We start from the raw sequence: 20494 nt of genomic DNA on the forward strand, positions 1-20494 counted from the left end.
TTTGATAAAAGCTACACTAACTCTTGAATATTTGTCAAGAAATGTTTATTGACAAGAGAATCTTATATGTCAAGGAGTTAGTGGGAGTCTTAATGGTCTTGAAAGGTTTCAAGAACAAATCAAAATAGACCTTATCGATCATCACTAGCACACGAGTTGAGGCTTACAACCTATCATGTTGACATTATTTCTATGCCACTCCAATTGAGTTAATTATGCATGTGAGTTCCATGAGTTCTCATTTGAATGCATAAAAGGCAAGGACCTTGATCAATGAAAAGTACATTGATAGGAAAGGGTGAGCTGCTTAACTACTTGGAAGACATGGTGGGCAGCTATACTACCATAAGGCAAGAAATCAAGATTAAGGAAGTTCGGTCCATATGAGTTTGAATTTGTCGTAAACTTTGGTTTTGACAAATTCACATGGATAGGAACACATACGCCGTTTGAATCTAAGTGTCATAAGATTTCCTCCTTCATGAAAATGATTGTGAGGAAATGCTTTCACTAAGAAAGATTTTAAGAAGATAGTGATTGTAAAATTGCATTCTCGAATTCGATTATGGTTATGGTATCCCTTTCCATAATTTGAGTTGTGAGGTTTGGAAATTAGTCTTAATTGTTTAGACGCACAAATAAACTATCTAAGGCAAAGGTGTATAAGTTCAAGAAGCCTTGATAAAAGATTATCAAAGCACTAAGTATTAGAAACATTAACTTAAGAAATTCAATAAGTATTATTATGTTTATAATAATCATCATGATAGTGGGAGCATAAAAGTTATGATTGTATGATTATTATGGAAAGTATTGAAAGTTGGCAATATTAATTATAGAAAACAAGAGTCATTCTTTGCAAAGTCGTAAGGATGGAATAGTTGTTTTGCTATAATTAAGGTAGAGAATATTATGCTTCATTTCAAATCTAAAGGCTTAGGTTGTGGAATGTTAATAATTTAGTCAGAAGTACATAGTGTGTTCTTAAAATTTCGATTATGATTACGACATTCCTCTTCATAATTCAAATTTTGAGAACATAGCAAATAAAGTATTATGGCAAAAGATTGATAAAGTATCAAATCTTTACGTAAGACATTATGCATCGTGTCCAATACGCCTCGGGTATAGGATCGATTGCAAATGCTATAATATTTGACCATTCTAAAATTTTCCAAATGTCTAGCGCATTTAGAGGGATAAAGGACAAGAATCGGTTTTGACTAAGATAATTAAACAACTATCAAAGGACAATCCAAAGTTCGCCGAGGATTGGTCGCTTGTGAGTAGTTAGAAGTATAGTATTAAAAGATATGGAAATGTTTCCATATTGGATGGACCATATCAACATTATTATGAATAGATAAAATTCTATTAAGAATGAGTTGTCATATGGAAAATATGAAACGTGTCCATATTGGGAATTGAATATTGAAAATCTATGACTAGATTCAAAACTTTTATGCAATAGGATGTTCAAAGGAATGTACTTTGAGTGAGAGACATCATATCTAAGGAATTGTATTGTAACAATCTTTGATAGAGGTTTTTGTAACATCATTGGCAATAGTCTTTGTGACTTTAGTGCAGTGACATTACGAAAGGATCATTGCATAAAATGTTAGAATCTAATATATTCTATAAGTGGCAAGAATTTGATATTCTTTTATGGAAAGTGATTAGGAGTTGTGAAATGAGAATGATTGGAAATATGTTCAATTTGATCTATTTCACAAGGTAAGAACCATAGGTAAACATTGTGTGCATGCTAAGAGCATGGGACAAGTGTAATAATTCAAGTAAGAAGTTGATTACCCGAAACAACAAATAATAAGTAATCGATATGGTGATAAATAAAAGGTGTTTTATTTATGCTTAAAGGTTTGAGGCTATATGGGATTAGTATTATCCTTGTGTTTCACTTTGCATGTTTTGACTTCCTGAATAATTTAATTGGTTAAGAACAGTCAAATTATTCGAACGGGCCACAATCGTTCATATGTTGGAAGTAGGTATGAATAAAGATTGTCGTGAATTGGTGTGTGGATTGTCTAAAGAGTATTAGACATACGCAAATGTTTGCTGCAACGTTCATGAGTGCTTATGAATATGATTTGAGCATTGGATCAAACCCACACTCACTTGGATCACTCCATGGATTGTGTCACGAGTGATTGGTGAGACGATACTATCTTATATTCTTGAAACCGAGATGTGTGAGTTGTATCTTGCAAATCGGTTGCACATTGATAATATGTAAACGCACTAGTAACTTGGTGTTACAAAACATATTGTTGTGTGTGATTCGGTGAGTGAGTGCAAGCAAGCATTGTATCAAAGTTTATTCGTTCCTTTTATCCAAAGTAGGATAAAAGCGATATCTTTGGGCCCCTCGATGATTTAGTGATGACAAATGTAAATGCTCGGTCAGGCTAGGGCTAATTTGATTTGTTCAATTAGTCAGTCATCATGAATTGGAAATCGAGAAATAGTACAAAGAGAATGATTAGAAATCATGTCTCATACGATATCTAGAATGGAGGAATATATGATCCCTTATCTAAGGACACGCGTATTTGATAGGATCAGAGTTGAGCGACTTTGGAAAGCTACGATTGCAGATCAGGATCTGAAGTCATACGCATAATAGTTATTAGACTTATCCAAGTGGGAGACTGTTGGATTAGTGTCTAAGTCCATAACTATTTTGGTATGTACTTGACCCAATGGTGCATGGTCCTTTTGGGTTGCCTTCACCAAAGCAACTTGATAGGATGAATTATGGAGAGAAAGGATTAAATATGATTTATTAATAAATTATGAGAATAATATGTTAAAGGAGAAATCATATTGTTTAATTAATATTAGTCAATAATTAATTGGTAATTAGTTTTGTGACTAAAAGAGATTAATTAAACTTAAGGGACTGGAATTGTAATTATAAGATAATTGTAATTTGGGCCATGGATTGCCTTATATTAAGGAGTGGACGAATTCTATGGGGAAACCCATGAGGAAATCGTCCAAGGCCTTAAGGAAAGGGATCCATGGGTTGCTTAGGGCTTAAGCATCCAAATTCGGGTTTCCTTGTTAGATAACCCTAATAGCCTCTTATATATATATATATATATATATATATATATATATATATATATATATATATATATATATATATATATATAGATCCCTTATGACCCAAAAATGTGGCTAAGACTCCTTCTAGAGTTTCACACGTTTTAGGGTAGCCTCCTTCCTCTCTCCTCTTCATCCTCTTGCTCTTGGTGTTTGTGAACCATTAGAGGAGTGACATTTGTGACTCTAAGCTTTCTAAAGCCAATACAAGGAGGAATTGGGATTGTTATTGCTACATAACAATCAAGGTATGATCTAAACCCTGGTTATATGTTATATTGATTATCATATGCTAGATCTAGGGTTTATAGTCTTGGATAACTTGCATGTACAATAGAGAAACCTAGATCCAAGAATTAGGGTTTGTATGAGCACATAGGATGTTCTTAGGACCAAAACCCATCACTTGCATGCATGTGAACCTCTTGTCACTAATTTCTGTTAGGGGCTTAAATCGACAATAAATACAAATTGTCATAACTCCTTCATTCTAAGTCTGTTTCCGGCAAACTTTATATCCACGAAAAGGTGGCAGGAAGCCCTACGCTCCCCTAGACACCTCCAAGCCTAAAACCTTTCGGATAAAACCCGTGTAACGCCCCAATTTTCAGGTATTGGTTTCTATGAGAATTTTACTAATTTTAAGGTCTACTCGAAGAGTTCGTTGCCCTACTCGTCAAGTAGCAGCGGGTTGGTCCGTGTTTCTTAGTGATCTACTCGCCGAGTCCAAGAAGGGAATCAATGAGTAGGAGCTGGCAGATGAAACCCTAAATCCCGAGGTTTTACACCCTATTTAAAGGACCATTGGCCTTCCCTAGCCTCCCCTTTACAGCTTCTTGGCGCCCTTAAACCCTAAATCATGTTAGTGTGTGATTCTTTGGTGTGATTGAGATTTGAGGAGAGATCTTGGTGAAGAACACTTGGGGAAACAAGTAACTGAAGATATGAACTCGTGGGAAGCAAGGATATACATTAGTTGACACATTTTGGAAGGTATTAAGATGTCTCTTTAAGTCATCTTATCTTTAATCTCTTGTTGGGTGGGTTTTAGGAAAAAAATTTGTGTTTGAGCCAAGATCTGAAGCCGATACTTTAGATCTGGACTCCCTTTGGTCCCTAGATCCATAAAGGTAACAGATTTGGCAAGTATGAGCTTTCCCTCGAGTTTTGGACTTCATGTCAAGCTTAGTTTTGTCATTTTAGGGCCTTAGAGCTTTGCATGCACGTAAGGTTTGCAACTTTACATGATATGAAGGCCTTAGGAGGTTGGATCTACAATCTGGAGCCTTTGCGTGTCTTAAAAAGCGTATGTATGGATGAAGGATTGAAGGGACTCGGTGAGTTATATGAAGATCGTCCTAAACTCGACGAGTTGGATGAACAACTTGTCGAGTCCGATGAAGATTGCCGTAGACTCGGTGAGTCAGCGGAGTGACTCGGCGAGTCTGTTAAAGATTTTACCAATAGTTGGATGCATATGAACTTGTCGAGTTGCAAGGGGAAAAACTCGACGAGTGGTCAAGGAGTTTCGACCGCGAGCCTTAGGAACTCGACAAGTCACTCTGGTGACTTGGCGACCGGATGAGTTATGCAAGGAACACGGCAAGTGGCTGGATACACTCGACAAGTTCTGGTCAACATAGACTGTTGACCCGGGCAATTGACTTTGTGTGACAACCCAAAAATTTCCATTCGGTGAAACCATCCACTACAATTGAAGTCAAATCTATATCAACTAACTATCAAACTTTTGGGATAATTTTGAGTGTTTTAAGGTTAGTGCTCTAGAGGATATCAGGAGAGAGGATACACCAGGGTTTAATATGTTGCAATAAGTGCCCAAACCTTCAAGAGTTTGGAATATTACAGTCCAAAAATGGTATTCGGACCAAAAACCCTCAAGGCTAAATAAAGAAAATTTAGCCATTTTGGATTCATTTGTTACATTTCTAGCTAGAGAAAAGTCGATTTTCTCTCACAAGGATCTTCACCCGATCACCCTCAACTGTGAGTACTTCAACCTAGAGTGTATATAAGTGTGTTATATGCCTTCATAACATGAAAATCAAGCCAAAACAACAAGATTTGGTAGTTTACCGCCTAAGAACATCTTGGAGAGTAAACTCCTTTATAAGGGCCAAAGTGTGCCCAATGTCCCTCCAAGCCTTGGGACTAAACCTAGGGACTACCATTACTTGATTTAGACCCCCAAAACATTAAGAAACAAGGCTAGAAGTGAGTTCACGGCCAAGGAAGTTCTTGGGCCGTGAACTCCATTTTAGGGTGCCAAAATGCCCTAAATGCCTTCCATAAGCCAAGAGACAAGCATAGAACTTTACCTTGATGTGTCTAGGACCCAAAACAATCAAAAATATCATCACCCATAAGTGTTTACGGTCGCAAACACATGACCAAATGGTCCATGGGTCGTAAACTCAAGATAGAGGTGTTTTGATGCCACAAACACTTCCAAGGGCTTAGGCATGAATTTAGAATGCTTCTTTATGACCTTTAGGACCCTCATAAGTATATTTGGCCATGATTTTATGTTAGTAAACTCATTTGGGCCGTGAACACCCCAAAAGTGCCAAAAGAAGTGGTCTTTCTCATCCTAGGGTAGACCTAATGTCCCTAAATCACCCCCCTAGACTTCAAACTTGCACTAACCCATGAGTAACCATGAGTTTACGGCTGTAAACTCCCTTGGGCCATGAACTCATGGTAGTAAACTCATATAAGTGCCTTTATACCTTCCTATGTTGAATCACATGTGATTCCAACACTTGGTTAAGGTGTTTCCTAGTCCCGGAAGGTGTTTCCTTTCATATAGTTGTTGTAAACACTATATTTATGTCAATATGTGTCCTTATATGTCATTTATGACTTATTGTGTCTCGGGACTTCATTCGTGGAACTTCTCATCCTTACACGCATACCCGTTTGAATCACCCACATCAGGTGATTTCATACCCCGTAATGAATCTTTTAACTATTTTAATTGTTTTAAGGGGGGAATACAAGTTGAACACAATGATAATTGTGTAAATGTCTGTTATAAACATCTTTCAAAATGTTACTTATGTTATTTATAAGTTGTTAAAACATTTCAAAACTCTTTTAAAGGTTATGTTACTTTATAGTTATACAAAACTCCATTTTTAAAGTATAAGCATAACTTTGTAGATAAATGAGTCTTTTCAGTAACAGTGCAATTAGAGCATTAGTAAACTATTATAGGTATAGTTTAAGAGAATGCTATTCATTACTTCTAGTACAATGAAGCACACACAGAACAGAACAAAACAGAACAGAACAAACAGTGAAGAGAATCAAACAATACCAGAACATAACATAACATAACAAGTAAATTTGCTATAGCATGATAACATGCAGACAGGATCTAACTTTAATGTGAAATACACGGCTTGCATGGATTTGCTCGGGTCGCGTATGGTTCCCTCAATCTCCATACATGAGAGCGGTTAGTAGGGGTTCCATCTTTCACATTATGACCGTAATAAAATACACATATGTTTTTAGGTTGATAGTACCTCCGTATGTCATTATAAACGACATCAGGGTACTGATTTCTCCCATTACTTTCATAAAGTGTCGGTAACACTTGAAGGTTAATCTATTCTCTATTCAAGATAGGTTATAAACTAGGGAGAATGTACTTTACAGTTGATAGGGGAACAGTAGAGTCTCGGTAGAAGATTGCTTTCATAACAGTAGAGTCTTGGTAGAAGACTGCTTTCATAACAATAGAGTCTTGGTAGAAGACTGCTTTCATAACAGTAGAGTCTTGGTAGAAGACTCCTTTCAAAACAATTGAGTCTTGGTAGAAGGCTACTTTTAAAAATTTAGAACCATGATGCTAACCTTATGATTCTGTAATGTATACCCTATAGGATACATATATGCTAAGTAGATTCTGACATCTAATAGGATGTGTGTTCTTCGTTGTACGTCCTGTTCCCGTTGGATGTGGGTTTACACCGAGGTCACCCAATCTATTATCTACCCGAATCTATATATATTTATGCTTAGTATACATTAAGTCATCATAAGGGTACCAAGTATGGATCAGGTCATAGGACACTAGAGTCAATGCACAGTTTTTCTAGTACAAAACTTTCGTTTCAAAGTCAGTACTTTTGATATACAAAACTAGCGATTTCCCAGTTAAGGGCTTAATCCATTTTATTAAGCAAGTACAGTTTTAAAGACTTTAAGTGAGTTAACTCTATAACACCTTAGTTTATACACCATGTTTATATATAAAACTAATATCCGACAGCTAATAAGATGTGTGTTCTTCGCTGTACGTCCTGTTCCCGTTGGATGTGGGTTTACACTGAGGTCACCCAATCTATTATCTACCCGATACCAAATTATATATAGCAGTATAAACAAAGCTATTATAAAAGTAATCACCATAGTCAATATTTTATTATAAGAAATATCGGTTTTCTTAAAAGGAACTCTCCATTTGATATAAAGAAACCATTACAAATAACTCCATGAGTAACAAGTGAATACACCAAGGTTATATATGACAACAATCTAACAACCAATGGAATATGTGATATCCGCCTTACTTACTGTACCCCGTCGGGTTGTAGGTTGAGGGCAGATGCGCATAATCGATTGTTTGTTTACTCCAAGTATATATAACTTGTACCCACTTCTTACGCATAGAAAGGCTTGTAGTGTCATTTTACTCAACTCCCATTTTAAGTAGGAAATATATGATTTTCTAGAGGAACAGGCAAACTTTACTAAACAACACCTTACAGCTTACAGTACTTTACATACACATTTTCAACCATATTTTTACGGCTTACTCACATCACTAAAATCTTATGAACTCACCAGCTTAATTGCTGATCAACTCTTTCAAATAACTTGTATTCTCAGGAGGCTATTAGACAGGTGCTCGTGATGGGGATTTAGAAGATGAAGCATTTCAGCTTCAAGTCTTATTTTGTTATTTGTGTATGAATTCTATGTTTGTGAACACACTTTGTAAACACTTTCTTTTGAAATGAAATGGTTGTTTATTACTTGCTTACCATATACATATCTCGTGATACTTAACATGACGTCCTCCGCCCCTGAATGTTTCCGCCGTTCCGGTTTTGGGGTGTGACAACTTGGTATCAGAGCATTGTTTATAGTGAACTAAGTATATCAACCGATAAAAGATAAACGTCTATAAATACAATGGGGCTTAAGTTGTCACACCCCAAAACCAAGAACGGCGGAAACGTTCCGGGGTGGAGGACGTCATGTGAAGTATCATAACAGTGTAAAGTAGTAAACAAGCAACAACATCATCCATTAAAAGTAAAGTTTTAATACATGTGTGTTCTTTCATAATGTACAACAATAAAATGAATAATCAAAATAAGACGAGACTTGTCTGTGCTCCGTCTTCTCAAAACCTGGCCATCGTACCTGTCTACTGGTGTCCTGAGAATACAAGTTATTTTGAAAGCGAGTATCAGCTTAAAGCTGGTGAATTCATAAGTATTTAAGTGTCATTGTCTTGTTTTGAAAAGCTGTTATGAATGCCATGTAAATCTTTAAATGAAGAAGTTGATATAAGTATGAAAAACCCTAGAAAATCCCTTATTTCCTATTAGTATGAGATGTAGTCTTCTACCAAGACCCAAATGTTTTGTTATGAAAATGATGGTTTTTCCTTCTTTTTGACTATTACAAACAGTACTTAGTCTACTCATCGTTTATGTGAATGTATCACAAAATAAAGTAAAATAGGAAAAAGTTATGATAGTCTTCTACCAAGACCTGAATGTTCTGTAAGTAAAATGATAGTTTTTCCTTTCTATTGACTAGTACTAAAAGTACTTAGTCTAACTCTTTGTTTATGTGAATGTATCACAAAATAAAGTAAATAGGAAAATGTACTAATGTAAGTGTTATCCTTTGGTACTAGGACTAACACGACATCGCGTAAGCGAAATGTATAACCTAATGAACATCCGAAGATTGTCCAATTGTCCTCTGTAGCAGCAGCAGGGCGGAGGAAGGGTTAGCCCCGTAAACGTATCCTAATATAAGTATTAACCGTAGACCTCCGTAGATGGTCATCAGTCTCTGTAGCAAACAGTAGGCTTGAGGAATGGTTAGTCCCGTAGGTGACTCCTAATATAAGTAGTAACTGTAGGCATCCGTAGATGTTCATCACCCACTGGTGCTAACAGCTGGGCTCCGGAATGGTTAGTCCCGTCTAGACATCCCGTTGAACTGGATAAGCATGAAAATTTACACAGAAGGTACTAATAAATCTTCCTCGTAACTCTAGGTACAAGTATCCATGTAAGTGTATACAGGAAAATGTATCTATGTAATGGTACTCATGTATGGTATTCATGTAAGCGTATTCAGGTAAATGTATCTATGTAAACATACTCATGTATCATGTAAGCCTAGGTAAATATACTCATGTATCATGTAAGCATATGTAAGTGTACTCATGTATCAGGTAATGTACCGGTATAGACTCATGAATGAACTGACTCTTGTGTGATTCCTTGTAATAGGAATAATGTTTGGTATCTTCTAACTATCCCTATGATAGTTAACTGAAAGGTAATTGGTTGTTCAAGTAGGTTTATACACCCTTGCTACACAAGAGTGTGGGAAACTGAATGAAGGATGAAAACTATAACCTCAAAACATTTATATGAACATAAGTGTATAAGTATAGTTTTGTTCAAGAAGGTAAAAATAATGGTTTTGTAAAATATCTAAGAGTTTGAACAATAATTAAGAGTGACTTGATGTCATTTTAATAAACATTTCAAAACTAATACTTTTGTTATCAAGGTATTTTAAGATAGAAAACCATTTCGTGTATCACATTTTGAAGTATGTGAAATCTACTGGATGAAAACACAGTTATAAAATACATATGAATGATTTAATAACATGTTGTTTTGTACTTGTACCCCCCCCCCCCATTAAAGCATTTAAAATCATTTAAAACATTGATTTAGGAGTATGAACTCACCTGTAGTGAGTGGTACGGATGAACTGAAGATGTAGGATCGCTAGGTGACAAGTGAAGTCTTGAACACACTTTATAACCCTAGTTAACATATAATACCACATATATGTATCCAATTAGTCTTAAACTACTAATTGATAATGTTAAGACATCCTAGAACATAATAAACACTTATATAAGTGTTATAAGCCGTAAGGATTGCATCTAAGTTGTTGTGGGACAAGGCTAGTGAGTTTAGGGTTCTAAGGGACCTCATACATGAGTTTACTCTCCCTATAACCCCACACAAGGAGTTTACGGTCGTAAACCCTTGTGTTTATGGCAGTGAACTCCTAGACTTAGTGTCATTTTGTGTTTTGAAGTCCTAAATGATTTCTAGAAGCAATCTGACTTGGTGGTTTAATCCTTGGAAGGGTTTAGGGCATCAAAACACTCTTTTTAGGAGTTTTCGGACCAAAGGCCATTTCCTTTTGAGTTTACTTCCGTAAACTCATATGGAAGTGGATATTTTTGTGCTTTCAAGTCCCAAACTCATGTAGGATAGGTTCTATACATTTATCTTAGGCTAATGAAGGCCTTAGGCACACATTGGTGCCCTTCTTTCATGTTTACAGCCCAAGAGCCTTTTCCCTTAGAGATTACGGCCGTAATCTCTCTTTGGGAGGGGTTTATGATATTTTAAGGTCCCTAAAATAACTAGGAGTAAATCTAGGTAATTGTCCAAAGCTATAGGATGACTTATTACTTCTTGGGTTGTAATTGCTATCTTATTAGCTTCAGCCACTCTAGCCATTCTAAAAGCACTCTTTGGTCCTTGTTTTTGGAGTTCACGATCCAAGAACTTCTTGGGCCGTGAACACCTAAACTTTGGTGTTTCTTTGATGTTTTCTTGTCTTAAATACACCTATATACAAGCCTAAGTTCGATATTTAACAAGTGGAAGGGACTAGGCACCATTTCGGGAGTTTACCGCCCAAGAACACCTAGGAGAGTAAACTCCTAAATCTAGTTGTTTTGCTATGTAATCTATGTTATTAACACATTATAAGCTATATAACACAACTAGAAAGAGGTACTCACGATTTGGGATGAAAACCCGAAGATCCGTGAGAGAGAAAATGGCTTTTCTCTAATTGGAAATGTAAATAATGAACGAAATTGGTTCAGAATTCTATTTATAGTCCTGAGATTTTTGGCAGAAAATATTTTATTCCCAAAATAATCTCTAATATAATAGAGTGTTGGAATAACAGAGTTTCACAAAACCCTAGTGCATCCACTCTCCTGATATCTCCTTAAGTGTTAAACCTGAAATACTCAAACTTATACCCAAAGTCTGGAATTTCTCTGTAATTGTTCTAACTTCTATTGGCTTGATATGGCTTGTTCAGAATGGAAATTTCGGGTTGTCACATAAGTGCTCTGGATAATGATATATTTTAGATTATAACTTCAAGTTATAAAAATATACCTACTTGCTCATACATGTACATAATAAAACTAGGATCACGAGGAGAACAGAACTAAAAGCATTTAAAGGTTGGGCGCTGTCGTCAACCCGAGCAGTTATGTAATCATAGCTAGGATCAATATAGCCTGATCAACTATATTCATTTGAGATGTGACCAACATGTGTTTGGAAATGATGTGGTGTTGCAACAGGGTTAAAACTTACCAGAACACCAGTCAAGAGAACGCCAGAACAAGTACAGTTAGAGTTAGAGTACTATGGGAGTATTCTATGATACAATAGCGCGATAACAAGTCTAGAACATAACAAGTACATTACGTTAGGATACTATAGGAATATTTTAGTCCAGATACATAACTTATGTGATAACTTAAAAGACCCTTGCGGATAGGTCTATAATCTTACAGGCTATATTCATAAAGTTTTATATATAATCAAGATCTTATAGACATAGAATCTGTGACCAACGCTTCGCTATCCATTCCTTTTAAGGAAGTAGTGTTGAGGTGGGATCAATTGTTCGAAGGTCTACTTGATCTTCAATTATATACAATACCAACTGGTATACCTAGTATAATTATAGGAAGATTTCGTAAGGATCACCCCATAAAGTTACCTTAAAGCTCATAGATTCTTTAGTCACTGTCATTCTCGCACGACAAGCCCAGATAAACGTAACCACTTCCTCCGTGTAGACAACAGAAGAGTTCAGGAGGAATGAGGACAAGTTCATGAGAATTTTTGAAGGAAAGATCAGCCGAAGTAACCAAAACGTCTTACGCGTCACACTAATAAATATTAACTAGGTTAATTTAGCGAGCAAGTGGAAACACTACTCACATTACATGTGTTAGAATTTTTTTTTCATACATGCAGCTGGTAACAGTTATTCAGGAAACAGATATTCATTCGAGGATAGTTATTTCAAATTCATAGAGTTTATTAGGTATAGACTCATTTATGAATTGTCCTAGAACCCTATGGAAGCCAGGACCCGATACATCCAAAACTAGGATAACTTTGTCTTTTCAGCTTTCGGCTTGTGTCCGTTGCTATAGACTTATTCCGTCGCATCTTTGTTTTCTTTTAGCAAAGATGCCTCCTCGCAGATCACCCAGACACGCTACTCCGATAACTCCCATACCTTCTCCACAAATTGATGCAGCGATTCTGAACGTTGCAGTGGCCGAGGCTGTGGCAACAGCCATGGCACAATATCACTCCACCAGTACAAGTGGAGGCGAAGCGCCTACCGATTCTACTCAAGGTGAGGTCCCTGTGTGCCAGGGAGAGTTCTCCTACAAGGACTTCACCAGATGTCAACCACTATCCTTTAAAGGGACTGAAGGAGTCATTGCCCTCCTGCAATGGTTTGAGAAAACAGAGTCGGTCTTTGAAATTTGTTTATGCCCCGAAGGAAGCAAAGTGAAGTTTGCTGCCTGCACCTTCGATGGAAAGGCCTTAACATGGTGGAACAGCCATGTTAAGTCACTGACCCTATCAGTGGCAAACTCCATAGGTTGGGAAAACCTAAAGGAGTTACTGCGGGAAGAATATTGCCCGTTAGGCGAGATTCAAAAACTGGAACAAGAGCTGTGGGATCTCACTATGGTCGGCTCAGACATAGTGACCTACACGGACCGGTTCATTGAACTGGCAGCTCTATGCCCCGAGATGATTACCTTGGAGAGCAAGAAGATAGAAAGATACATTTGGGGTCTGACTGCTCCGACCCAAGGAAATGTGTTGTCTTCTAACCCAGCCATGTTCGCTAGTGCTAAATGCTTGGCTCAGCGACTCATCGATCATGGAGTCCGCCACAGCGTAAAAGTCCCTATTCCCGAGTCATCAAGGGAAGAGGAATATAATCAAGAGTCGGAGAACAAGAGAAAGAAGAAGCGAACAACACAAGACATCCCGCAAGAACAACAAGTGAGTACTATGTACGCCGCAACGACGCCTACTGCTTCAGCATCTGCCAGTCGTTATGTTGGAAACCTTCCAAAGTGTGGAAAGTGCAACTTTCACCACACTGGAGTGTGCCGAGAAATGAAGTGTCTGAACTGCCACAAAAGGGGACACACAATCCGTTACTATAGGGCACCGTCTCAACCGATCTCCCAAGTCCTCAAAGCTGAAGAAAACTGAGCCTGTTATGACTGTGGTGAGAATGGACACATTAAGAGGGACTGCCCAATAATCAAGAACTCGGGCGCGGATGGACGTATTCTGATGATCACCGCAGGAGAATCTACCTCGGAGTCCTCGACGAGTAGTGGTACGTTTTCAAAATAGTACTTACTTTTAAAAAAAATATTTATATTCATATAACATTAAAATTGGGGATGACACTTAAAAGTAACAATAACAACTCACATGATGAAATAGATCGTAATATTCAAGAGAACTAAAAGATCCCTTAGAGAAGCTATTATGACTCACCATATACATCAGGGTTGTGCGCAACTGAGATGTCGTAGACTTAGAGTGAGTGACTCCGCTTAGGTCCCCTTTTCCATAATTGGTTGAGGATTTGAGGCAGAGATGCTCAGTCGACTGCCTGGCTCATCTTAAGTATTCACAACTTGTATATGACGGGCGGTAATAGTGGTACCATAGGATATCATGGCATAAAAGTATCCTTACAGTAAATAAAGCACTTTTATTTGTATGTATGCGCACCTAGCGGTACGGTACATAGGAGTGTTAATTTCAAAATAGAAAACAGGAATTTCGAGATCAGTTACAAGGAGTACATTGTTGAACATACTAGGAGTACAGTACTAAGCATACCATGGATACATCGTCGTTCATCAGACGTTTCTTTCATTTGACCAAAACTTTGTTCGGTATAGAGTCCGTTGTTTTTCTTTTGTCATGAGTTGGCGTGGTCCTCACCATACTGAAGCCATATGTTTCTATCGCCTCGATCGACAGGTTCTCGAAACTTTCGTCATTCGTATCGAAGGTCCAACCTAAACCTAAACTTTATCTTTCGCATTCTAAACCCCCGAAGTACTCGTGCAAAGAGTATTTGTCCTCCGAAGCCTTATCGTCAGACGTCCGCAGACCGTCACGAAATACCACTCGTCCAGCTAACCAATGTTCGAGCATAGAGGCTATGGACGAATACAACCCGCCTATTATTTTCAAATGTATACGCAAGGGTGGTATATGAGTGTGATTACGCAGACCTAGTATGTGTGTTTTCGCCCTATCTCCTGTTTTCCCCGTGGGTTGTGGACCTGGGGCAGAGTCGCACATCCGACAGTCCTACTAATCTTAATTATATACGGCTTGTATACGCGAGGTAATGATAGATGGACCAAGTATGAATCCTATCAAGAACACCATAGCAAAGTTTCCAGGTCTACGAGTGAGTATTCTACAAAGCAGAAGAGCTCAACCCCTAGTAGTAACATTAAGAGAGCGAATTTCGGGACGAAATTCATTTTAGCGGGGCAATGACGTGACAACCCAAAAATTTCCATTCGGTAAAACCATCCACCACAATTGAAGTCAAATCTGTATGAACTAACTATCAAACTTTTGGGATAAGTTTGAGTGTTTTAAGGTTAGTGCTCCAGAGGATATCAGGAGAGAGGATACACTAGGGTTTAATATTGTAACGCCCGTGTTTCCACGCTAGGCATTTTCGTTCATGTAAAAGTCTAGGTTAACCTTTGTAACCCGTTTTGAAATAATAAGAGCGTATTATTTGAGTATTATGTGTTTTGTGCTTAATTGCTTAATTATGTGATTTAATTAATTAAGAATAAAATAAGCGTCAAAATTTAAGTGTAAACTAAACTCAATATCGTTACATAAAGTTGTAGTGGTCGAAACAAGGATTCCAAAGATATAAGGAATGACAAAATCTGAGTTATAACGAAGAAGTTATGACCTGTCGAATTTTCGCGACAGAACCGACAACGCTGAATGACGTAAAAAGTGAAATTTACGTTAGAGCAATATTTAGCCTTAGTGATCTAAACGAAAGTCGTAGAGTTTGTTAAACCGAGAGCGTGCATAAAAAGAACGCCCAAATCTGACTTCGTATGAGGAAGTTATGATTTTTCGAAGTTTCGACTTAGCAGTATGCAGCCCAAATACTCGATTTGAGATCGAGCAGTTTTTAGCCGAAACAATCTAAATGAGAATCTAAGGTCTCGTTAATAGGAGTAAAACGATAAAAAGATAGGCGAAAACGGACGTCGGATGAAGAAGTTATGAATTTATAACGGAATTTTCCTGTCCCGGACTACTAAAATAAATAATAAAAATAAAGTCAAAATTAGCCGACGGAGTCTAAACGAAAGTTGTAGATCGTAGTCTCACCTACACGTGGATATAAAGAACGTCGAAAATGGAGTTCGTATGAGGAAGATATGAATTTTTGAAGTTTATTAAATATTTTCGATATTTTATATATATATATATATATATATATATATATATATATATATATATATATATATATATATATATATATTCCGATATTATCCGAAGGGGGGAATCAGCGATCTTATCGTCATTACGCCCAGCGTAATCTCAAGTTACGCCCAACGTAATTCGACCTTCCAGCCCCTATAAAAGGAGGTCGAGGGCAACCGAGTTCGTTGCTCATTTCTTCCCTTTTTCTCGCGTTTTTGTATCGTTTTTCGTGCAAGAATTATCCCGAAGCCCCGGTATCATTCCCGAGCCCCGAAGCAAGTCCTGAGGTCCCGAAGATCCCGAGAAGTAAGATTCCCGAGCCGAAGCTTTGCCCGCGAGGAGTCCGGTTTTTGTGAAGATCTTCCAGATCTGCCGAAGAACACTACTTCTACAAGCTGTAGTGCTGTCCGAACATCTTCTGATCAAGTGAGTGTGTATTTACTTTCTTCTAATTCATAATTATGAAGTATTTTATATGAAATACATGTTATGTGTATAATTTTGTTGTTATATGTGTGAATGTATATTCATTCTCTTCTATCTCATAGATCTGATTTATTTTCTATGAAATACGTGTTATGTGTGTGTGTGCCTCATCTGTTATGTGGAATATGTATTGAATGAAAATGCTATACAGGTTTTAAACTATGTATGAAAATATATATTTTTATCTACTAATATGTTGGGTAGAACATGGGTAGATAGTTGGTGTGTAATAAACAGATGAGAGGCCACGATGTTGTTGTTGTTGATCTAGTTATTCAGCGGAGTATGGATAACGACCACAAACTCTTTCTAGACAGTCCTGTGGAACGCTAGCAGGTTCATAACCTGTAGGTGTTGTGAACGATGTGTTCACTGGTGTACTCTATCCCCCTCATGGTTGCCTTTAGGATATCTATTGTTGAGGAAACCCCTTAGCAGTAATGTCCGTCCCGATGAAAATCCTAGATTAGGTCCCTTGAGATAGATGTTGTTTTAGGGACGTAAAGTGAGGATAACGGGAATGGGTAATCGGGATAGTGATTGGTTGGTGAAATTAAATATAATTTATTTATTGTGGGTTGAAAACCCTATATGCTCACCAGGCTCCCAAGCCTGGCCCACTCAGTTTATTTGTATTACAGGAAGTGGCGCAAGGGCGTAAGATGGATGAATCATCGAGTTGTTTTGTTTACAAGTCTGTATATGTATATATTTGTTGAATGACTTGTAATGTTATCGTTTATGCTTTATGGTCTGTATCGGAAGATGATATCCCGAGTTTTTATTATATAATGAAAATGCATCTCTTGATGAAATGCTTTGATAAATATTATTTTATCATGTTTTGTTTTGGGAACAGATTCCGCAACACTTTTAAATCAAAAGGATTTACTCTGAAATTATTTTAAAAAGCATAAATGAAATCGGTCTTTTCTGGCCGTGATTTTGGGGATGTCACAGTTGCTATCAGAGCATTAGTTTAAGCGAACTAGGAATTTGTAGGATTTCTAGACTTAAACTTAGAATGCTAAGTGGAATTTTGAGATGTCTGACTGTTGGATTTTAGACACGAGCACTAGTTTATTTTTTGGAAAGTTGCCTAAAATGCTTTTATGTGCTAAATATTATATGTTGGCATATATGATATTATTTGTTCGGATCTACGGTTTGTTGCCAACCGGATCTGAAGGTTTATGTGTTTAGGATTCTAAGCGTATGTATACGATATTAGAACTAGCATGTAATCGTTTCGGAGTGATAAGGATGATTTGAAATCTATCGTGAATGAAGATCTAAATTTCACCTTATTCGGTGTGTAGATCAAAAATGGTGAGAACAAGGAGTGGCGTTTCCAACGCGGATGAAAACAGGAATCAACTGCCAGTGATTGAGCAAATACCTGTTGTAGCAGCAGCACCAAAACCAATAACAATGGCTGGGGTGCAAGCCATGATTCGGGCTATGTTAGCCGAACAAAGGGATGAGATGCGACAGATGTTGCATGATAATAGGGACGAACCTATCATACCTATTGAGGAACCCGAATTGATTCCCGAGCAATCGGAGGAAGGGAACAATAGTCGCATTATGAGTCAAGTTGGGACTCAAGGAGAACGAAGGAACGATCCGGAAAGGAGAAACAACAAGGATGGGCGAATGTAAAAGAACTTTTTGGGCGCCAAGCCGCCAAGTCTTTCTGGGAGCCCAAAGCCTGTTGAGATAATGGATTGGATCTCCGAAATGGAGATGGTATTTAAAAGTTGCGACTGTAGCAACAAACAGAAGACTGTCTTTGCAGTTAGACAACTGAAGACTGGAGTATTGAGTTGGTGGAAGTTGTTGGCAGATACTATGCCACGAGGGGAAGCCCTGAAAATGTCATGGGAGGAGTTCTTGGAACAACTAAGGGTGCAATATTGTTCAGAGATAGATCTGATTGATCTGAACAATGAGTTCCAAAACTTGAAGAAGGGGAGGATGAGCATAGATGACTATGCTACTGCATTCACTGAGAAAATGAAGTTATTTCCGTACCTAGTGCCAACGGACCTATATAAGATTGAGAGGTTTGCTAATGGACTGCATGCCGACTTTGGTCCGACAGTCAAGATGGCAACTACTCTGAAAACGGCTGTTCGTGCAGCTAAGAATGTGGAAAGCCAGGGCACTATGCAAATGAATGCACCCTCTCTAAGAAGGTTTGCTATGGTTGTGGTGAGGAGGGACTCATGTCGAGGGACTACCCGAAGAAGAAGGAGGCAGCTAGACCTAACAATCCGCCAAAGCCAAAGGCGAGAGCATTCTAGATGACACTGGAAGCTGCTAAAGATGAAGTTGATATCGCTTCAGGTACCTTTCTCGTAAACACATTGTCTGCCCACATTTTATTTGATTCTGGAGCCAACTACTCCTTTATATCGCATGAATTTGGTAGAAAACTAGTTTTGCCTGTTGTTAGACTAGATAATGCCTTATTAGTCGAAGTTGCTAGTGGCAAGTTTGTACCTGTTAGCCATAGTATGAAAAACATCTTAATTGATCTGAATGGGAACAAGTTCCATGAGGAATTATTGCCTATCGAACTTAATGGTTTCGACATCGTGCTTGGAATGGATTGGCTTAGCGCCAATGATGTCGAAATCTTATGCAAGAAGAAAATAGTGAAAGTGAACCCGCCTGGGAAGGAATCGTTTATGGTGTATGGAGATAAACGCAGAGTAAATTCTGGAATCATTTCTCTAATGAAAGACAGAAAATGTTTGACCAAGGAGTGTACATCATACTTAGCATTCGTGATCGATGCTAAGAAGGAAAAGAAGGTGATGCAAAATATTCCCGTTGTGTGTGATTATCCGGAAGTATTTCCCGAAGATCTTCCTGGATTACCGCCTGATCGACAAGTGGAATTCCGTATTGACTTGTTGCCCGGAACAACGCCAATTGCAAAAGCACCTTATCGATTAGCACCGACGGAGATGAAGGAGTTGATGATACAACTTCAAGAGTTATTGGACAAAGGTTTCATTAGACCTAGTTCATCACCCTGGGGAGCTCCGGTGTTATTTGTGAAGAAGAAAGATGGAAGTATGAGAATGTGCATTGATTACCGAGAGCTGAATAAGGCAACAATAAAGAATAGATATTCGTTGCCGAGGATTGATGACCTGTTCGATCAACTACAAGGTTCAAGTTATTTTTCAAAGATCGACCTAAGGTCAGGATATCATCAGCTGAAAGTAAGAGAGCAAGATATAGAGAAGACTGCATTCAGAACCCGATATGGACACTACGAGTTTTTGGTTATGTCGTTTGGACTAACCAATGCTCTAGCAGCATTCATGGATTTAATGAACAGAGTTTGTAATCCATTCCTAGATAAATTTGTGATAGTGTTCATAGATGACATTCTGATTTATTTAAAAAGCCAAAAGGAGCATGGCAGACACTTGCGAGAAGTGTTAGAAGTCTTGAAGAAGGAGAAGCTGTATGCTAAGTTCTCCAAATGTGATTTTTGGATTCGTGAAGTCCAATTCTTGGGTCACGTGGTCAACCAAGAAGGGATAATGGTTGATCCAGCGAAGATCGAAGCTGTGATGAAATGGGAACAACCGAAAAGTCCCACGAAGATCCGAAGCTTTTTGGGATTAGCCGGATATTACCGAAGGTTTATCCAAGGCTTTTCTTCGATCGCTACTCCGTTGACAGCTTTGATCCACAAAGGAGCTACTTATGCTTGGAATGATAAGCATAAAGAAGCATTCGAGAAGCTAAGAAGAAACTATGTGAGGCACCGATACTTTCTCTACCCGATGGAGTTGAAGACTTCGCTGTTTATAGCGATGCGTCTGGGGTTGGATTGGGTTGTGTTTTAACCCAAAGAGAAAAGGTGATAGCATATGCATCTCGACAGCTGAAAGAGCATGAAAAGAACTACC

The sequence above is a fragment of the Lactuca sativa genome, chromosome 1 (assembly GCF_002870075.4).
Source record: "Lactuca sativa cultivar Salinas chromosome 1, Lsat_Salinas_v11, whole genome shotgun sequence".
In the NCBI taxonomy this organism is placed as follows: domain Eukaryota; kingdom Viridiplantae; phylum Streptophyta; class Magnoliopsida; order Asterales; family Asteraceae; genus Lactuca; species Lactuca sativa.